At 50.9% G+C, this 21,923-nt stretch overlaps 1 protein-coding gene across 9 annotated transcripts in view; it reads left to right on the top strand.

The window, feature by feature from the left end:
- The window catches only part of BLM (BLM RecQ like helicase), a 99,858-nt gene extending 95,487 nt beyond the window's left edge, over positions 1-4,371 (top strand). For all 9 annotated transcript variants that reach the window (XM_067697325.1, XM_067697333.1, XM_067697315.1 and 6 more), the window contains one exon: positions 151-4,371. The gene's annotated coding sequence lies outside the window, so the exon portion shown is untranslated. The remainder of the gene's footprint in view (positions 1-150) is intronic.
- The last annotated feature ends 17,552 nt before the right edge of the window (positions 4,372-21,923 follow it).

The raw sequence follows: 21,923 nt of genomic DNA, 5'->3' as shown, positions 1-21,923 counted from the left end.
AGATTCTGGGTTCTGGAAATTGGCAGACAGCACCTCCTAACATAGGAGGTCTCAATACAGACTCTAGGAACCCCTGGAAGACCCAGGGATGGATGTCAGAGGGTGTATAAACCTCTAAATTGTATGTACTCTTTTTGTATGTCTGTGCAGATTTCTGGGAGAAGGGTCACGACTTTCTTCAGATGGTCAAAGAGACCAGCACCCCTAGAAAGTTAAGAGACCCTGCCTCAGAGAGACTGAAGAAGGCCTCAGCAGGCTCCCTGGACAGTACAGCTCCTCCCAGGAGCACACAGGGGCTCCCTGAAACCAAGACCCAGGACTGAGCTAGCTCTGCACGTCCTTACCTGAGAGCCAAGCCTTCTCCAAAGTGAGGAGAGGACTCAACACTACAAAATGGGGAGAACAAATTAGGAATTGTAAACACCAGGCAAAAAAGCCTGATGACAGTTCGCCATAATGACCAGCTGCCTGCAATCTGGTGGGGGAGACAAGCCTTGGGGAAGAGGAAGGGAGCTGCCCCATCACAGACCAAGCAGATGGTGTGCTCGGCAGGGTGGCCGGGACAGCCGGAGGATCGGGCATGGAGAGGTGTACAGAGTCCATGGTGCAGCTCAGACTAAAACAGTCGAAAGAGCTGCAGAACAGGGTGAGTGCAGGCTCTGGGGCATATCAGCCACGTGAGCCCTTAGCTTCCCTTAGCCTCGCTTTCTCATCTGAAAAATGGGATTTGGTGGGATGGTGGTAGATACCTGGCCTGTCTCCTCCTGGGCTTGCTGTAGAGCCAAGAAGCCCGTGCATGTTGTGATGGGTTCAAGGTCGGCTGCAGCAGCAGCTGGGGCCTGGGTGGCCTGAGTCTGAATCCCAAGTTGGCACTTTCTCCCTGGGCGCTCCTGTGTCTAATGGGGTCAGGGCGGTCCTGCCACAAGGCTCGCTTCCTGGACTTCCCAGAGCATGGCAAGCGCTGGGCAAGCCGTGGCCACCGTCCTCATTCACACACTCAGCGGGACACCCTCGGGGGCTACTGTCAGCCACCCCTGTTTTGGTAAGAGCTGTGCAAACAGAGGGCTGGGATTGAACAACAGAGAGGAATCCAGGTGGGGGTGGGAGAGGAGAAGGAGGGGGCATTTAGCAAGGAAAGAGCAGAAATGGCCCAGAGAGAAAAGCAGGTGCAGCTTTATTATGGGGAAGGATGAGATTCCTTTTCCCCATCTCCTCACAAAAATACTCCAATCAAGTATTTCTTGTTTCCCTGTGGAATGGATCTATTCCAAGCTCAGCAGCTCCATTACAGGAAGCCTGCGCTTCCCATGCCTTTACAGGAATCCACCCTTACCGCAACCTGTGAGAGGGTCCTGCTAGTCCCTGAGGCAGCTGAGCCCTCAAACCAGGCAGGTGTTGGGCCCGGGATTCTCCTCAGGCTGACTGATGTCACCAGGCTGGTGGGGCAGGACGAGAACAGGCCGGGGGCTGACAACACCCAGGACACGCTGAGAGCTCGACCCAGCTGCCCAGAGGCTCCTGGCCCATCCTTTTTTTTTTTTTTGACCAAGTCCCACGGCATGCGGGATCTTCCCTGACAGGGATTGAACCCACACCCCTGCAGTGGAAGCGCAGAGTCTTAACCACTGGACCTCCAGGGAAGTCCCTGGCCCATCCTCTTGATGGAGGGTCAAGCTGCACTGCCCTGTCATGGCCCATACTGCTCCTGCAGCCCCTTCCCTGAGCAGGTGCAGGACCCTCCCAGAAAGGCCTGACCGACCCTTTTTTAGCCTTGATCCCAGATTCCCCATCTATTCTGATGCTGCTTCCTCACCAGGACAACTCAACCTGCCACCTGGCCCAAGGTCCTGACCAGGTCCTGGGCTGGTGATGAGAGCGTGGCTATGGGGCAGTGGGTGAATGGGGTGAGGCAGGCATGAGGGGAAGTGGGGTCACTCCTCCTGGGAGGGCTTGGATTGGTGGTGTGCCTCCTGGCCTGGCCCCCGTCCCCAGTGACGCTCCGGACCGAATTTCCCCAGGGGAAGGGCCACAACCACATATTCTCTTCAAGGCCCCAAGATGGGAAGTGAGCTGCTCATGCCACAGGCAGAGACCTTCCTGCCCTCTGAAGTTGGCTACCCTGATCCCGAGGCCCCATATCTGGGGTTGGAATTTCCAGTTCTTCAAACCTGTCTGTTCAGTTCTTCAAACCTGTTGCTGACTTGCTACGTGACCTTGGGCAAGTCACTTCCCTCTCTGGGCCTCAGAATCCTCACCAATAGAATGAGTGATCCAATATGCCCACCCACTAGGACATTCCAAAACTATGAAATGTTCATAGCCATGTGATTTTACATAATGAGACACATTCCTTTGATCTGACAAAAATGTAAATGGCCCTGGTAAATGACTCAGCAGTCCTCAACCCTGACCTGTACACCCACATCACTTGGGATGGGAAGGGAGAGGTCCCACCCAGACCCACAGCATCCGAGTCTCTGGGCCTCTAGGCCTCTGGGTGGGCAGGACCTGGAGATTTGCATTTGTTAAGAGGCTGCCTAGGAGAGGATTTCAGACTTTAGAAGGCAGAGTGAGGGGAGAACACAGACTCTCCCTACCCCAGTACCTGACAAAGTGAGCAACAACGACAAATTATGAAGAGAATGAGCCGACAATCTCCAGAGCAGTGGCCTCCAGGGCCCTCCGTCCTCACGAATCCTGGGCTGCCTGGGACATGGGAGTAGGACACAGGCCTGACTGGCTGGGCAGAGGGGGTCTGGGGTGCAGGGTATGTGAGGGATGGCAGGAAACAGAAGACCTGTGCCCCCAGCAAGGGTGGCCTCGGTGGGGGGAGTCTCCCCCAACCCCTGCACATTTGGGCTCCCAAAAAGCAGACTAAAAACAACACAGCTCTCGAAACCCTCCTTCTGGGGGAAGGCAGCCTGGTTCCCATGTGAGAAGTGGTGGAGTTGCTAAATTAACTGAGCAAGATGAAAAGAACTCGCAAGGCCACCCTGCCAACTGCCAGGAAGGGGAAGAAAATCTTATGAGGGCACGGCTGGGAGGGGATGGGGCTGAGGATCAAAGGCAGCTTCCCTGAAACTAATAGCTTCAGGAGAGAGAAAAGTTAATGAGAAGATGAGTCGGATATAAAAAGAGCACAGAGGAGAGACGATTAAAAAATAGCATCAGGGGCTTCCCTGGTGACGTAATGGTTAAGAATCCACCTGCCAATGCAGGGGACACGGGTTCGAGCCCTGGTCCGGGAAGATCCCACATGCCGTGGAGCAGATAAGCCCTTGCGCCACAACTACTGAGCCTGCACTCTAGAGCCCGCGAGCCACAGCTACTGAAGCCTGTGTGCCTAGAGCCCGTGCTCCACAACAAGAGAAGCCACCCCAATGAGAAGCTTGCGCACTGCATCAAAGAGCAACCCCCGCTCGCTGCAACTAGAGAAAGTCCGCGCGCAGCAACCAAGACCCAACGCAGCCAAAAATAAATGAATTAATTTAAAATATATATATATAGCATCAGGAGATGCAAAGAGAGCTTGAAGAGGAAAGGACACACACTAAGGACCCAAGCAGGACCACTGCACATCTAAAAACGGAGTTACAACACAGGGCCCAGGTCTGAAAAGCAAATTCATGGCACAGAGAGAAACTTGAACTAGTCACAGTGAATTCAGAGAAAGAGGACACATAAATTCAAACAACTAAAGAGAAGATGATCATTATGGAACACAGACCTTCCCACCTCAGAGGGCTTGGAGTCCCTGAAGTAGATTATCCAACAGCTAAAGCAAAAGAATGTTTAGAGAAACTCTCCCTGAACCAAAGGGAGAACCCACTGTGTTGATTGAAAGGGTACAAGAGGGATTCAGACTGATCAACACCGGGAGCACACTGAATCCGGTGGAGTTGCTGGACTTTAAGGATAAAGAAAACAACCCTTCAGGCACCCATGAGGAAAAACCAAGTCAACAATGAGGGGAGAGAAAAATCAGTCTGGCCTCATGAAAAGAAAATAAAAGTGGAGTCAGTATTGCTAAGGGAGCTCTCTAAAATGAAGCCGGAGGCCACTGAGGGAGTGTGACTTAAGCATGCCTCAGCCCAGATGGAATCTTCTCGTCTTAACACAGGCATCCAGAACATCTGTCCAATGTCCCAGAAACTCCAGATACATATTGGACCCTTACCCTCAAATAATTCATGACAGCCAATCCCTTAAGGACAAATATTTCCTTTCTTGCGTCAGCACAGCCTCGTGGCTTTTGCCTTTACAAGCCCCTGACTCTTCCTCTCCCCTGGAACACTTTTTTGGTTTTACCCAAGTCTGTGTCTCCTGACTTAAAATCCTTAAGACCCCAAATAAACTCTTTCCTTATTTGTAGCCTTGTGAGGGTTGTTTTGTTTTTTGTTTTTTGTTTTTTGTTTTGGTTGACAGCCTCAGATTTTTCCACAGCAACATTCAGGACCAGAAGACAAGGGAGCTGAGTGTTCGAAGTGGTATGGAAAGGGGGAAACCAAGAATTTGACACCCAGTAAGGTTGTTTGGATTCGTAGACAACATGGAAAGGGTCGAGGAAAATAGCACCCTTGAGCCTTTTTTTGAAGAAAAAAAAAAAAAAACCATACTCAGCCATGAAATCTAGCTAACCATTAAAAGTGTTCGTTTTGGGGAGTTCCCTGGCGGTCCAGTGGCTAGGATTCGGCACTTTCACTGCCGTGGCCCCAGGTTCAGTCCCTGGTTGGGGAACTAAAATCCCGCAAGCCACACAGCACAGCCAAAAAAAAAGTGTCCATTTTTCAAAGGTAAAATCATGACTCTCAGACAATATAAAATGAACACATGTCAAAATTTTTATTAAACTCATTAAGTAATTAGGGAACAAGTAATATTTTCCAATTGATTCAAAGGAAAATTGGAACAACACACACATATATAGGCAGATAAGAAATACTGAAATGAATTTACATATACGTGTAAAACTGATGAATGGCCACAGACAGCAGTCAGTTGTATTCCACTGGACAAAATCCATTTGCATTTCTGATAGACAAGCCCTACTCTAGGTTTTCTACAACTTAGATTTGCTCAAAGACAATGAATGGCATGAGTCCCTACATGCAGGACAGCCACCAGTCTTTTTTGTTGTTGGTCTCATTCAAAGTCCTTCACAGATTTTCCTGATTCAGCCAAGAAATGACTCCGAGTGCAAAACTCAGGGGCACAGTGAGCTTAAAAAATGGAATGGAATCTATTTAAGTACAGGACTAAGACGAAATACTAGGAGAATTATAGTTGCAGAACAGAATATGTGTTATAAACCTTGACAAAGTGAAAATATTAGCATCAAAATCAGGAACTGTAGCGTGTGAGGAGGGAGGATGTATACAGGAAGTGATCATCTTTTTCATCCCAAGAAATACTGAGCCTGCCAAAAGTGAAGGGTTTATTCTTTTTCCCCAAGACTCCAATCTCTTAATGAGTTTCATAATTTTTTTCTTACTGTTAGAGACATTCATTATGAACTAATATCTCTGTGGAAAGTAAAAATTTATTTAAGATTCAGCAATTTTTTCATTTTCTTTCTGTTAAACTCAATTAAAATTAAGTAGTTTAAAATATAGCACGTGTGGTACAATCCCATTTTTAAAAATTATTTCCACCTATTTACCTTTCTCTCTACCTGTACCTTGTTGTCTCTCCAAAGTTCTCTGTGTACAGATGACGTTCACCAAATGTTAACAGTAAATGATGGGCTGTATTAAGCATCTACTCTGTGCCAGAAAGCTCTAGGAGCTGAGAATACAGCAGAGAACAGAAGAGAGAAAAATCCTGTGCTCAGGAAGTTGGCATTCTAATGGAGGGATTTATGGCTTCCTTCTTTGTACTTTTCTAGATTGCTTGTTTTGTTTTGTCTGAGAACGAGCATGTGTCATTTTTATATAAACAATGGTCATTACCTTCACACACACCTCAGATGATTCTTCTGAATAGCCGGAGTGGAGAAACCACTACATTGTAAGCTGTATGAGTCATTAACACTTTAATGTAAATAAGGTTTTTAGGAAGGCAGCATGAGGACCCAGAGTCTCTGCAGATCCCGACCTGGGCACCTAAGTCCTGGGAAGAGCTGAAGAGGGGAGTTGGTTTCCAGGATCTTCAGCCCCTCTCGGCTGGAAGAACCATTGAGCTTGTCTCCTGGCTCCTCGGCCAGAGTTTCCTGTTCCTGTCCTGGGATCCTAAGCCTGTGAGACAAGATGCCCATTCTAGCTGGCCCTGGACCCAGGCAGCTGAGGGCCCGGCCCAGCCTTGGTAAGTGTCTGGGACGTGCCCGGCCAGGGTTCTCCTCCCTGTAGCCTTGGGGGCACCGAGCCCCATCTGACTCCACTACCCTCACCTCCCACTCCCACCTCTTGAGTGCAGCCCTGACCCCATCCTTCTCCATTTGCACCCTCACTCTAGCCACCCTGGCCTAAGTTTGCCTTCCCCACACCACCTGGCCTTTGCACGTGCTTTTTCCTCCACCAGAATCCCCTTCCTACCCTCCTTCCCTCACCCCTAGATCACAAGACCCCCTCCTCTGGAGGCCTCCCTGACATACCTCCCAAACCCACAGGTCAGGCCCCTGCCCGCTTCTGTGGGCTGTGAACTGCCCCGGCCCCCGTGGGCCAGCCTGCTCTGCTCAGCCCTATGGCCCAGTGCCAGCCGGGGCCTGGTGTCGGGGAGCCAGGAAGGCATGTGAGTGAGACTGGGCCTTGGCCTCTTACCAGTAGGGTGACCTCAGCCAGGTCCCTTGTCCTCGCTGACTATTTCCTCATCTGAAAAATAAGGACATTGTATGTTTGTTTTTTTTTGGCCGCTCTGTGTGGAGGCATGTGGGATCTTAGTTCCCCAACCAGGGATAGAACCTGCACCACCTGCAATGGAAGTGCAAGGTCTTAACCACTGGACCGCAAGGGAAGTCCCTTTTTGTTTGTTTGTTTTATAAATTTATTTATTTATTTGTTTGTTTTATTTTTGGCTGCATTGGGTCTTTGTTGCTGCGCGCAGGCTTTCTCTAGTTGCAGCGAGCGGGGCCTACTCTCTGTTGCGGTGCGTGGGCTTCTCATTGCAGTGGCTTCTCTTGTTGCAGAGCACGGGCTCTAGGCACGCGGGCTCAGTAGTTGTGGCTCACGGGCTCTAGAGCACAGACTCAGTACTTGTGGTGCACGGGCTTAGTTGCTCCGCGGCATGTGGGATCTTCCCCGGCCAGGGATTGAATCCATGTCCCCTGTGTTGGCAGGCAGATTCTTATCCACTGGGCCACCAGGGAAGCCCTGTTTGTTTTTTTTTAATAAGGACATTGTAAATCTTCTTCATGGGGTCCTTGAAAGATATAAAAAAGATAACATGTATTTCTTATTTTAAAGTTTATTAAAAGAATAACAATGAGATATAAGCTTAAAGGAGGAGGGGAAGTGAAAGGGGGAAATCATCAAGTCAGTAACAAAAGAAAAGTGATGAAGAGTTTAATTGAGAAAAAAAGTCCAACTTTCCTGAGGGGAAAGAGATTCCCTACAGAGCCCACTGAGGGTCTGTGGGTCCAGGGGGTCGGACACCTTCAGACACCATGGAGGACCCCGGGCAGGGCTGGGTCCCCGGCCTCCAGGCCCAGTGGGAACTTCCTTCTCAGACCCCCGTACCTTCCAGCTCAGCATACCCTGTGCCCCTTAGAACCCTGGGAAGCATCACCCCACACAGTATCCACCAGCTCCCCCAGAAGTTCCCTCGAATCGTTTTCTCTATTCACGTAGCGAGCTCACTGAGCAAACGCAGCTCTGGGGCAAGCCCCCAGCACCCGTGGGTGAATTGAGGTCACCACCACCCCAGCAGTGCCAGGTGAATCTCCATACAGGCGGGGGCTGGGGGGGGGCGGGGTGAGGGCTGGGGCTGTCACCCTGTGTCGCCTGATGTGCCTCCTCCTCCCTCAGGAAACAGCGGCGTGAACTCTTCCCTTCGTCTGCCGTGGGCGCACACAGAGCATGTGACAGGCAAGGCCGCAGCCTGAGCCCCTGCTCCTCCCTGCCCGCGGCTCCCCCACCTTCCTGAACCCACCCGGCCTCTGATCTGCACGCCCACAGTTCCCACTGGGCAGAACCTGAAAGTCACATTCCCCTCTGTCGGACACCTACTCTGTGTACCAGGTGCTCACCTCACCTGCGAGGTAGGTAAATTGTCCCCATTTTACAGATGGGGAGACTGAGGCAAAAAAGCAGCGAATAGGTTGCTGTAGGCCACACAGCTGGGATTGGCAGCCCACCTGGCTCTGAGGTCTTCCAGCTCACCTTTCTGCCCCAGCCCCAGTACCCAGCAGGGACAGAGCAGTGTGATGCAGAGGGCGCTGAGTGAGGCTGCATGGGGAGGGGGCCTCTAAGGGACATGGGAGCCCCGGCTGCAGGGTTTACGGCAGCCTCTGAGGGATGGGCACAGAGGAGCTGCCCCCTCCCCTGTGAGCACACTCCAGGGACTCTCGTTCTTTTTCCGGGCTTGCAGCACTCCACTGAGGGGACGCCCGGAATCCCTTATCCCCCTCCCCCACTGTTGGATACGTAGGTTATTTCTAGTCTTGCTAAGACAACAGTGCTGTGATGACTACCCTTGTGATGACATCCCTTTGCATGAGTGTGTGTGTGTGTGTGTGTGTGTGTGTGTGTGTGTGTGTGTGTAGGATAAATTCTCCAGGCAGGCCCCACAGATGCGATGCTGGGCCTCTCGCCAGGAGGACACAGTTTCCAGGAGGACCCCTCACTGGGACTCACCCAAGCTCACTCCAGGCCCAGCCAGTCCCCAAGAGCCAGTTGCCCAGAAAGACTGCCCAGAACCACCAATAGCCTTTCCCTATGCCAGAGGTCTGTTTGGTTGGCTAGTTGGGGTTTTTTAGCCAAAGGTCAGTGCTGGGCTACAGTCTTGGGTGCACAAGGTACAGAGCTGGTCTGGGCAGATTGTTATGCAACTCAGACAAGAAAGCAGAGCTTGGGGAGCAGAGAGGTTCATGCTGGGCTGCCTGCCAGGGAAGAAGGGGATGTAGGGGCCCCACCCATACAGAAGGCCTGAGGGGTTCAGGGAAGGCGCAGTGACCACCCAGTCCCAGGGAAATGGGTCCAGCCATCGCCCCAGTCCCTCAGCCCCATTCCCTGCATTCCTGGGAGTCTGTCCAGAGTGTCTACGTGAGCTCAGAAGCCAGTCTGGGCAGGTACTGAGACTGGATGGCCATTTCCTTCCCCTTTGCCAGCTCTGGCCCCTCAGCTGCCTACACGGGGTCCCCCACTGATGCAGGAACATCCAATGGGGCCTCCCCTGTGCCCACAGCCCTGACCCTTCAGCATGGTAGTGAGCTCTGTGACAGCAGAGTGGGTCTGGGTCATGGGTACCCAGCACAGAGCCTGGCACATCACAGATGCCCAGTGCTGTGCCCCACTGAACACCCTGACAGTGGCACACCGGCAGGGAATGGGGACAAAGCCGTGCCTGGCCGAGGGCCCCCAAACAGGACCCACCCTGGGGAGGACAGGAAAGGGGGGTTCCATCAGCACTTCAGCCAGAGCTACCAGCAACAAATTAACAAGGGAGGAGGAAGAGAAATGAAGAAATCCTTCCCCCAGAGCCTGAGGTCACTTGCGGCGAGGCTGGAGGAGCCCAAGCCAGCTTCCTTCAAATGGTACATATATTATATGACATCCCTAGATAGAGAGTCCAGTTTCTTTCACCTTTTGTGCATTTCAGGAATTTTTTTAGCTAATTAACTTAAGGGCTCTGGTGCCTAGGATTGGGGATTCTAACAAGCCTGGTTTCAGACACAAGGCTTCAGGTGTCCCTGCTCACTTCTGTTCTTAGTAAGTTTTCCCTGCGTCTGTGCGCCAGGGCGAGCTCATTAAACAAAGTGGCCATGCCGATTGTCTGCTCCCTGACCGCTGGTGAGGAAAGACTGCTTCAATGGCGGTGTCAGAAGAGGCAATGGATCCCACTGCAGAAGTGCATTCAACTCCCCTGCAGACACACTAATCAGGAGGTGACACAGAGCCGCGCAGTCCCCAGTTTCCATACACATCGATGCCTGGCAACTAGCATGTTTTCGTTTTACTCCAGCTGCCTCCACCCTTCGTAAGTGGAGGCTGAAAAACCAGCCCATTTCGGCAACTTCTGACCGTCTGCTCCGGTGAGAATCTGGGTCATCCCACCCGCTGCTCACTGCCAGGTGCTGATGGCAAGCCTCCGGGCCTTTGCTTGTGTGTCCCTCTGCCTGGGGAGCCTCCTGCTACTATCCTTTTAGAAAGAGGTAGAATCGTGACTGTCACACATATATAAAAATGAACAGGTGTTAAAGAGTGTATTATGGGCTTCGCTGATGGCGCAGTGGTTGAGAGTCCGCCTGCCGATGCAGGGGACACGGGTTCGTGCCCCAGTCTGGGAAGATCCCACATGCCGCGGAGCGGCTGGGCCCGTGAGCCATGGCCGCTGAGCCTGCGCGTCCGGAGCCTATGCTCCGCAACGGGAGAGGCCACAACAGTGAGAGGCCCATGTACCGCAAAAAAAAAAAGAGTGTATTATACTCCTAAATCAATAAGAGAGGTATTATAATCAGTTCAAAAGAGAATGTGAAGAACAGACACATTTATTGATCAGGACTATTGAAACGAATGTGGACACAGAGGCAATACTGAGGAGGGGAAGTCAGTCTGTTCTACAGATCGGTTCAGAATCTACAGTGTAGACAGGAATTAGTTTGAATCACTATCAGTTACCTGCAATTTTCAGAGTTGTAAAATAGCCTTCATAGACTGGAATCTGATAATCCCAGGGATGTCCTGCAAGTTGAGATACTGCAGAGCTTTTCCACAGATTGTACAAAGACTCACCTTCAGCCTTGACCACCCAACGTTCTTCACCTGACCTGCTTGAGGCCACGCCTCCTCAAGGACGCCCTCCCTGGCTCCAGGCGGGGTAGGTGCCATCCACTCAGCCCCCGAGTCCCTGCAACTTCTGATCACACTGTCTCCTCCGTCAGACTATGAGATTCTTAAAAAAGAAGTTGCATCTTCTTGGGACTTCCCTGGCAGTCCAGTGGTTAAGACTCTGTGCTTCCACTGAAGGGGACATGGGTTCAGTCCCTGGTTTTGAAACTGAGATCCTGCATGCCTTGCAGTGCAGCCGAAAATAAATAAATAAATAGAAGTTGCATCTTCTCTACCTGTCATTGTGCCTGTGAGAACTCAAGAGACATTTGTTGAATGAATGAATGAGAGAACAAAAGAACAATACAGGGTCCTTAAACCAGGGTGGTCCACGGGGTGCCCCCATAAGACAGTAAAAGACCTGTGATGCAGCAGTTGAAGGTCAGCAGTGCCTCGTGAAAATGTGTACGTCTCCAGCTTCATCTTATTAAGGGCATCTCAGAAATAAGGCTCTGAGAGCAGACAAGCTTGGAAATGCTGGGTTAAACATAAACAGCTTCTTTGCTTTTTCCCTTTTCATCACAGCACATCTGAGAGCCTTTGATATATCAGAGTGACCTATGAATCTCTCAGAAGGAGAATGCAATGTTCCAGCATTGTACATGCTTATCGGATGGTGAAGCAAAGTTTTTAAATGGAGCAAAGGCAAAGGTTCTGGAGAATTCACATTGAGAAACACCAATTTAATCCAACTGACTTGATGTATTTAATAATACATAAATTATTATCCCCTGGGTCAGAATTCTGGCTCCAGCATTAGTGTTCCTGTGGCCTTGGACAAGTTAATGTCTCTGCACCTCAGTGTTTTCAGCTATAAAATGGGACTAAACTTACTTCAGAGTTGCCGGGGGGGATCAAGTCAGTTACTGTGAGGAAAACACTTATCATAGAGCCTGGTACAGGGTGTACTCAATAAATGTGAACCATATCATTACTGTTTATAAAAACATGAAGGGCCATTTATTGACTGTGCCTTTGCATCATCTCACTTGATCCTCACAACAAGCCTGAGGCCAGATGAGGAAGATGAGGCAGATGAGGACAGAGCACTTAGGAGGTGAAGTCACTGGCCCAAGGCCTTGCAGCCGGCAAGCATCCAGCATTCTTGGACCAGGCGCGAGGCCCTAAGAACAAGCTTAACCAAGGGCTTGGCGTGAAGTAGTTGCTTAAGAAAGACTGGTTTCTCCTCTCCCACCCTCGTCCCTCCTTCCCTTACAGCCAAGAGTCATGCCGGGCCCCAGTGTGAAGGTCACCCCTGGCCAGGGTTGTGGTGGGATGGACAGTGCTCAAGCCAAGGGCTCCCGGGTGCACGGGCAACGAAGGACACAGGCTGAGCCTGGCCTTCCTCCCCACCCCCAGCTGAGACGCTCCCTGCCCTTTCTCTTCCTCATCTTTCCCCCCACCCCGGCCCAACACGCCCCCATTTTTATCTGGCGACTTGAGAACCCAGGGGTCCCTCCCTGCTCTTCAGCCATCCTGGTGACAGGGCTTCACTCTCAACACACACAAGAGGCTTAAAATCGTTCTTGATTTTAAGAACGAAGCCTGCACCCTGGGCCTCGAGCTGGCCGGCTGGCCAGGCCACCTGGGGCTGCCCACAGGCTAAACGCAGACCTACACAGAGCCCCACCCCACCCAAAACACTGCCCCGACTGAAGGCTTGCTCAGAAAAATGACTCAGCTTGAGTGCTCAGACGCAATTTTCCACGTTTTATGCACTAAAGGTGTTTTCATAATAGCCGGGGATGATGAGCCAGAAGCAGGCTGTAAACAGAGCAAAAAAACCCGCCCTGGTCAGAGGCCCCACACACAGGCAGGGCCTCTGAGGCTATAAGCTTCTCCACAGTGGTGGCAGGGCCTCCTTCATGCCCACGTGCCAGGGGCTCCTTCCTTCACCCTGGCTGATAGCACAGGCCCCGCCCACCCCCCACCCTCAAATGACTGGAGACTCACCCAGGCCACTTCCTTTACTGAGGAGGGAGTTGAGTAACAAAGCTGGTCCTGCAGCCTCAGCGGCCTGCTCAGTCCTCCCCAGGTGCCTCGCACCTCCTGTGAGTCTGGAGGCCAGTGTCCTGGGACCGTGAATCTGGGGGCCCTGCTCTGAGCCAGGGCGGGGGTGGGGAGGTGCCATCGCACGGACAGGGAAGATGTTCCTCCCCACCAGCGATGACAGTGGTTGGGAGAAATGACACACATGTGCTGAAACAACTAATGGTGTTAAACTAGGAGGATGGTGCTTAATCCTCCCTAAGGCATCAGATGGAAGGGCTGCAGGAGGTGGGGCGGCCCTGCCGGCTCACTCCCCCCACCAACCCCCACTCTCATTCATTCATTCATTCATTTGTCAGGCACTTTCTAAGGGCCCACCTGTCAGCTTCACCCCAGGCCTTCCCATCTCAGCAAATGGCACCACCAGCTACTTTGGCCAAAAAAAAAAGGAGTCATCTTTGATCCCCAATTTTTCTGATCCATCAGCAAATCCTGTCTGCTTTACATCCATTACACATCCAACATCAGCCCACGCCTCGGCCATGCTGCTCCCCTCTGGCTTGGATACTGCAGCAGCCACCAGCTGGACTCTTGACCCTTTGCCTTGGCCTCTAAAATCCATTTCTTCAATCATCAAAGTGACCTCGACACAGCGTCATTCTGACTCCACCATTTCCTGTCTTCAAGTCCTCCACTGTGTCCTACTAAATATTAAAACTTTTGGGACTTCCCTGGTGGCGCAGTGGTTAAGAATCCGCCTGCCAATGCAGGGGACACGGGTTCGAGCCCTGGCCTGGGAAGATCCCACATGTGGCAGAGCAACTAAGCCCCTGCGCCACAACTACTGAGCCTGCGCTCTAGAGCCCGTGAGCCACAACTACTGAAGCCTGCGTGCCTAGAGCCCGTGCTCCGCAGCAAGAGAAGCCACTGCAGTGAGAAGCCCGCGCACCACAAAGAAGAGTAGCCCCTGCTCACTACAATTAGAGAAGGCCTGTGCGCAGCAGTGAAGACCCAATGCAGCCAAAAATAAATAAATAAATTTATTTTTTTAAAAAAACTTTTAAGGAAATTAAGCAGACCACCTTCAGCATCAGGCTATAAAGAGATAAAATGAACAGAAGAAGAGAAGAAGGGCCCAGGGGTGGAACTGTGCATAAACGAGAACTTGCTATATGACGGGGAGGCATCACCAACCAGTGGGGAAAAGACAGACTCTTTTATAAATGGTGTTGGGACAAGTGGTGATCCATATGGAAAAAGTAAAATTAGATCCCCAACTAACACCACACACACAACTCCAGGTGGATTCCAGGCTTACTTGTGAATAACAAAATTTTTAACACATTTAGAAGAAAATCTAGGAGAATATTTTTATGACCTCAGGGTAAGGAAGGATTTCTTTTTTAAACAAACCTTTTGTTAATTAGAATATGCATTTAAAAAGTGCACATTGTAAGTGTGCAGCTCCATAAAATTTCACAAAGTGAACCCAGCTTTGTACTCTGCACCCACGCCAAGAAATAGGATGCAACCAGCAACTCGGAGAGCTTCCCTGTGCTTTTTGATAGGGAAGAATATCGTAGGTGCAAAAAGCATCAGCTGTGAAGGAAAATATAATGAGTTTGATGACATTAACATTCAAATCTTCAGTTCAACAAAAAATACCATAAACAAGATTGAAAGATATGCCACAATCTGGGAGGAGATACTTGCAATACATACGACCAGCAGGAGATTGGTTTCCAGAATATATAAAGGACTTCTGCAAATCAAGAAGACGACCAACCCAACAGAAAATTCAGCAGAAGTTGTGAACAAATACCTCCTAGGAAAAGAAACCCGTATGTATGGCCAGTAATCATATGAGAAAAGAGGCTCTACCTTGCTGGTATCAGAGAAATGTAAATTAAAACAACAATGAGATATTATGTCTCACCCATCAAATTGGCAAAAATTAAAACAAAACAAAACTGGCGCTACCCAATGTGGCTCCCACGGCTGTTGGAGGAACAGATAAGGCCACTTGACAGGGGCATGATGTGGTATCTTGCCAGGTTGAAGGCAAGCGTATCCATGACCTAGCCTTTCCTCCCCCAAGTACAGACTCTACAGAAGCTCTCATCTGAGTGCCCCAGGAAGGAAATTGGAAACATCATCAAAGTAAGAGACAGTCATGCAGTGGAAATGGCCTGGCAATTAAAGTAAGCAAAATAGAAGTGAATTATCAATTAGATACAGCAAACAGGACATGTGTTCAAGGCAAGACATGAGAGGTGAGAGCAAAACCAGAGCCTTCAGGAGGAGAGAGAGCCCACCTGAAGGGGCTGACCATGGGTAGGTGAGACACAGGCTGGGCCTCGAGCACTGGGGAGAATTTACATGTGAAGAAATGGGAGGGAAAAAAACCTTTCTTTTTTTTTTTTTGTCTCACTCACTTTACAAGTAATAAAGGTAAGCTCCAAGAAGGGAAATGACTTGCTTGCCACATTGGGGACCAAGCTGAGATGGTAAGTGGGCCTCACCTGCAATTCTGAGCTCTTTCTCTTCTGCCCCCTGTCCCCTCCTCCCCATCCAATGGTCCCACCTCACAAAGGGCTGGACCAGTGCAGTAGCCCCCCTGCCTCTTGTTCTCCACTCTGCACGTGGCCTCAGAGGCTTTCTTAGCCCAGCACCGTAGCCACACAGCTCCCCTGCTCAGAAGCATCTACAGCTCCCCTCAACTCCAAGTCCAAACCCTTAGTGGTCTCCTATTTGAGGGAGTGATACATTTTTCACTAGGCTCACAGATTCTGTGGGCCAAGAATTTGGACAGGGCTCCGAGGGGCCGGCTTGTGTCTGCTCCACAGCATCTGGAGCCTCAGCTGGAGGACTTGAAAGCAAAGGGCTGCAACCCTGAAGGCACCTTCATTCCCATGGGGTGATTGATGCTGGAGACGGATCAGCAGAGATCTTAGCTGGGCACTGGCTGGAACTTCTACATGAGGCCCTGCTGTGTGTCCTGGGCTTCCTCACAACGTGGCTGATGGGGTCAAAGTTCAAGAGGGAGAAATAGAGAGAGGGGGGCAGAAGACTTATCACTTTTTGTGACCTAGCCTTGAAGCCCACACTGCATCACTTCTGCTGCATTTTCTTCATCATAGCAGCTACTAGGACTTCCCTGGTGGTGCAGTGGTTAAGAATCCGCCTGCCAATGCAGGGGACACGAGTTCGAGCCCTGGTCTGGGAAGATCCCACATGCCGCGGAGCAACTAAGCCCGTGCGCCACAACTACTGAGCCCACGTGCTGCAACTACTGAAGCCCACGTGCCTAAAGTCTGTGCTCCGCAACAAAAGCCACCACAGTGAGAAGCCAGCGCACCGCAACAAAGAGTAGCCCCCACTTACCGCAACTAGAGAAAGCCCTCGCGCAGCAACGAAGACCCAACACAGCCAAAAATAAATAAATAAATTTACTTAAAAAAAAAAAAAAGCAGCTACTAAATCCTGCTCAATCTCAAGGAGAGGAGAAATGGAGAGGGAGCAGCAAGCTTTTAGAAGACCATGTGGGACCAGAAATATTTCTGTGGCCATTTTTAGACAGTAGATATAGGAAAACGCTAGTATTTAGAGCTGAGTTGGGGCAGATTCACAGCAGGCCTTGAATAGGAGCCTCTCAGGCCATGTGCAAAGTGGAGAACAAGAGGCAGGGAGGCCAATGAGGAGGCTACTGCACCCAGTCCAGGCCTTTGTGAGGTGGGGCCATAAGGGCTGGGAGGAAGGGATGGGGTGGGGGGCAATAGAAAAGGTACAGAATTGCAGGTGAGGCCCACTTACCATCTCAGCTTGGTCCCCAACATGGCAAGTCATTTCCCTTCTTGGAGTTTACCTTTATTACCTGGAAAATGAGTGGCACAAAAATAAACAAACAAAAGAAGGAGGTTTCTTATTCATATTATGGACGCTTTGAGAATCTGATGACAGGAATGAACCCTCTCCTCAGGGGAAGAAAGATGCACTCAGGCACCTACACGTGGAATTAGGCTAAGGCTTCTGCAGGGCTCAGAGTCAGCCTAGCTCAGTAGTTAGGGTGGGGCCGCTGGACCCAGAATGTCTGGGTATGAATCCCGCCTCCACTGCTCACCAGGAAAGAGAACCTGGGTGAATGACTTGACCTCTCTGTGCCTCTGTTTCTCCACTTGTAGCAGTTAGCAATGCGTTTGGCTGTAGGTAACTGAGGACCCCAGTGTTCAGTGGTTTTGGCAAAATGGCGACTCTGTTCCTGTCATCTGGAAAAGCCCAGATGTATATGGTTGCTGGTGTTGGTTGGGGAGCTCAGACAGAGGATTTTTGTCCCTCCTCTTAGAAAAGCTCAGGGGAGGGGAGGGATAAATTAGGTGTAAGGGATTAACATATACATAGCACTATATATAAAATAGATAAACAACAGGATTTACTATATAACACAGGGAACTGTATTCAGTATCTTGTAATAACCTACAGTGGAAACGAATCTGAAAAAAAAAAAATATATATATATATATAATTGAATCACTTTGCTGTACACCTGAAACTAACACAATATTGTAAATCAACTATACCTCAATTAAAAAAACAAACAAACAAAAAAATTCTTCACCCTGAAGACCTGCCCTTGAACTCATTGTCCGGAGTGGAGGCACGTGAACCACCCACCTGAGTGAGGGTGAGGGCTGGAGCATCAGCTCAGTGGTTCTCACCCCCGACAGGACCTATGGAAATGTGTGGGGACATTTCAGGTTGCCACAGTGATTGGACATCTGCAAGGCAGGGAAGAGTTTTACATGAAGCATTGTTCCCCCCAATGCCAAAAGCGTCCCCCTTTGAAAAACTCTGAGGCTCTTCTGGTCTCTATCGCGGGGGCAATGAAGAAGGAAGGGTGGGGAATGCGGGCAGGTCGGCCAGCCCACGGCACAGACAGAGGCTGCTGCGAGGCGCATGGGTAAGTGCTCAGGTCAAGGCACAAGCAAGGGACTTCCCTGGTGGCGCAGTGGTTAAGAATCCTCCTGCCAATGCAGGGAACATGGGTTCGTAGTCCTGGTCCGGGAAGATCCCACATGCTGTGGAGCAACTAAGCCCGTGCGCCACAACTACCAAGCCTGCGCTCTAGAGCCCGCGAGCCACATGCAGCTACTGCAGCCCATGCACCTAGAGCCCGTGCTCTGCGACAAGAAAAGCCACCACAATGAGAATCCTGTGCATCGCAACAAAGCGCTCTGCAACTAGAGAAAGCCCGCGTGCAGCAAAGAAGACCCAACGCAGCCAAAAATAAATAAATTTTTTTTAAAAAAAGAAGAAGGCACAAGCAAATGTTGGGGTCCCCTGAGGGCCCAGAGACTGCAGATGAGGCCCTCTGAGACCAGAGCCCCTGGGACCCTGCCAGGCCTCATGGCCAAGAAGAGACTGCAAAAAACCAACCACAGGACCAGGAGGTGCACGCAAGTGGGGACACAGAGCTTCTCTTCTTGTGCACTGGTTTTCCTCCCAGCATCTTGCTTCTCTTTGAAGCCTGCCTTGCCATCGGGAGGGCCGCCCAGAGCGTCCCGCCACATCCTGCTGTGTCATGCCACATCCCACCGTCTGTCCCCAAAGGGATCCTGATTCAGCAGCAGACGCAGCAGGACAGGTGAAAGGAAGTGGGGGAAACGTCACTGCTGCCAGTCACCACGTCCGTCCGCTGGCCCAGTTCCCAGCAGGCAGGGAGTCAGCAGCCCCCTGTGGCCAAAGCCACAGCCCAGCCCCGCCAGCGGGCCAGCAGCATGGCTGACAGGACACGTGCTGCCTTCAGGACTGGGGGATGGAGAGGTCTGGGGAGGACGTGTGTGTCCCCTCCCCTCTCCCCCCCCTCCAGGCCTGAGGGACAGAGAACCAGACCTCACCATTCCCGGGGGTTGACCCGACCCCCCCCCCAGCCTGAGGGTCACCACCCTGGGGAGCAGGTCAGGAAGTCGGCCCTCTGCTCACAGCTGGAGCCCAAACCCTAGGCTTTGTGTACCTTTGTTTAAAGATAGTGGGTTTTGTTGTCGCTATTCTGATGATAAAAGCAAATCCAAATCGTGCTCACTGTCGAAAGTTTGAAAGGCACAAAGAAGTAAAAATCCAGCCTCCAGCCGGTCACCTAGGACAACCATTCTCAACCTGTTGGCATATTTCCTTCCGTTTTTTTCCGTGTGTGTGTGTGTGTGTGTGTGTGTGTGTGTGTGTGTGTGTGTGTATACAAGCTTCGTTTTACATGCTATCTTATTACCAGCTCCATTTAAAATTTTAAAACTATATGATTTTTGTTTTAAAACACTATAGATCAGTCAATGCCAACTCTTCCTCCTCCCACCCAGTTCCACCAATGTCCCCTTCCCCAGCATCACCCGTGTGATGTGGTGAGCACAGAGAGCGGTGGTCCCCAGGAATGGCCCTTAGGAAGCCAGAGGTGGGCACTCATTTCCAGAACCTGTTTCCAAGCAGGAGATTTGCTGATTTACCCACCAAGTCCCCGGCCACACAGGGAATTCCCTCCATGAGTGGGAGGGGCCTCTGTCCATAGCTCCCCCCACTAACACACAAAGGAGGCCACAGGACGTGGGCGCTGGGGGCTACTGTTTCGGAACTTCTGGGCTGTTCCTCATCCCTCTTGCCCTTCCCCAAATTCAGGAGAAACCAATTTTCTCACCCTCCAAGGTTGGCCAAGGTATTTGAGTTCTGGTGACTACAGAGCCAGTGTGAGGTGGACAGTTTCCTGCAGGAAGGTATGGGTGGGTCACAGGCTGGGCTCTTAGAGCTGGAAAAGTCTTCGGGTAATTCTAGCTGCCCTCCCTGAGGACCTGTTGTGTGCAGGGCCTCATGCCAAACATTTTATAGAATTAGTTCATCCCATGCATGTGACATCTCAGCAGGGGAGGTATTATCCCCATTTAATGGATGAAGAAACTGAGGCTCAACCAAGTTAAGCCACAGGTCAGCTTCCTTATGGATGCATCCGGCATCTGAGGCCAAGAGAGCAGAGATAACCTGCCCAGAGTGGGGACTGGCCTAAAGCAAGTCTTGTCCCTTGGACTGAGCCTGGCTGCTTCTGTCTGAGAGGACTGGGGACTTTGCCTTGGACACAGGCCAGATACTAAGGCTCAAACAAACATGTCGGGCCCACAACCATGTTCCAGGCACCAGGCCTCCCCGACATCTGCCCACTGCTGCCCCACTGACTCATGGAGCCCAGAAAGTCCAAATTTTGTAAGGTCAACCCAACCACCCTGGGACTTTACCCCCTGTGCTTGTTGACGTGAGGGGTTATAAAGGCTTCTCCTTCTGGGCGTGTGGGCACAGGGACACACACGTGTGTGCTCTGTCTCCCAGACCAACTGTCCAGTCACAGGCCAAGGCTTCTGGGCCAGGAGTAGGAAGACCAGAGCTCCAGACCCTCCTTCCCCCAAGAATGCCCCGCGTGACCTTGGCCGGGTCTCACTCCCTTCCTGAGCCTCGGCCTCCTCATCTAAGGAATCCTAACCCTGTGATTCCTGAGGGGCAGGGATGGTGTAGACACATTTATTTTGCCCCACACTCAGGAATGGCTCTTCCACCAGCAATAGCCATTTACGTCTCACCTCATGAGTGAATTCTGATAGATTAGTAGTGACTGTCTGGAACACTGTGGAAAGGAGTCCACAGTTGTGTGGTGATGGATTAGCAATGTCTGCCACGGGCTAGGACAAAGAAGTGGCGGCATGTGTGATGTGTCTTTGCCATAATATCATCCCCCAAGTGTCTGTCCCAAGTGAACCTTCAAGGAGTTCATTTGGGGAAATGTTCCCCACAGGTGAGTTGCCCCAATAACCTCATTTCTGGGAAGACCGAGTCCTTGGAGAAATTATGCAACTGTTGAGAGGGGATTTTGCATTGGTTCATGCTTTCCTTAGCCACTTCCTGTCCCAGATAACCAGCTCCAGTGCCTGCACTGGGGTTTATCTGTGAGGTCACCGCTGCTTTGAGGTCTCCGATTCCGAGGACTCCGTCACAGAGAACAATGTTTGTAGGCTGCGTACTTTCCTGGCAGTGCCCCTGCTTCTAAATGCCCCCATTACCAAAACTTACACCTCCTCGTGACCCATTCTTGGTTGACATGCAAATTCAGACCTGATTTATGTGGCTGAGATGGCAGAACACCTGACCCTCCTAGGAGTGCATGCTAAAAGCAGAAACTTAAATCTAGCGGTGGAATTCCAGACATTGTGGCAGGTAGATGGGGACACATCTGAGGATGTGGGGATGGTTTGACATTCATTGAATCAGCCTGGCCAGTGAGTGGCTTCACCCCACCTTTGTCACTGTTTGCCCAACCCTGAGCAGGTCTCTGCTGTATTTCCTCCTGGGACAATCTTGTTTGGCTCTGATAGATGATTCCACTCCACCCTGTTTCCCAAGCCTCCTGGGTTGTAGGACTCCTCACCCAGTGCTGAGGGCCAAAGGAAGAGCCCTATGCTGGTCAGTGGCTCTAAATCGCGGAGAATGACTTGGGCAGTTGTAAGCAGATAGGGTACGGGTTCCCTGGAGAAAAAGAACCAGGCATGACTTTCTTGACATAAGAGAAGCCATTTTTGGCCTAAGCCATTTAGTGATCTAAGCCTGGCCACAGTGCTTGCCCTTGAACAGGTCTCAGTAATTAATGATCTTAAGGGAAGTGAGGGAATGCAGGAACAAAGGAAAAGCAGTCAAGAAACAATAGTTCAGCGATAAGACAGAGTCCCAGTCCCTCCTCAAGGGATATACATCACAACCTGATACACATCTTTGAGTTCTGCTGGAACTAAGGCCCCCACCCAGGTGGAGGATGGTAACTACATGCTGAGACCCCCAGATTGGTCAGAACCTAAGAAACGATGATGACTTTTTCTGACCCTCGTGACTTCAGTCAACTAAAGCTTGGACTCTGTCCACCTTTGCCCCAATTCT

The sequence above is a fragment of the Pseudorca crassidens genome, chromosome 1 (genome assembly GCF_039906515.1).
Source record: "Pseudorca crassidens isolate mPseCra1 chromosome 1, mPseCra1.hap1, whole genome shotgun sequence".
NCBI lineage: Eukaryota > Metazoa > Chordata > Mammalia > Artiodactyla > Delphinidae > Pseudorca > Pseudorca crassidens.
Note: the sequence above shows the minus strand (reverse complement) of the source record. Positions and strands in the feature narration are given on the sequence as shown.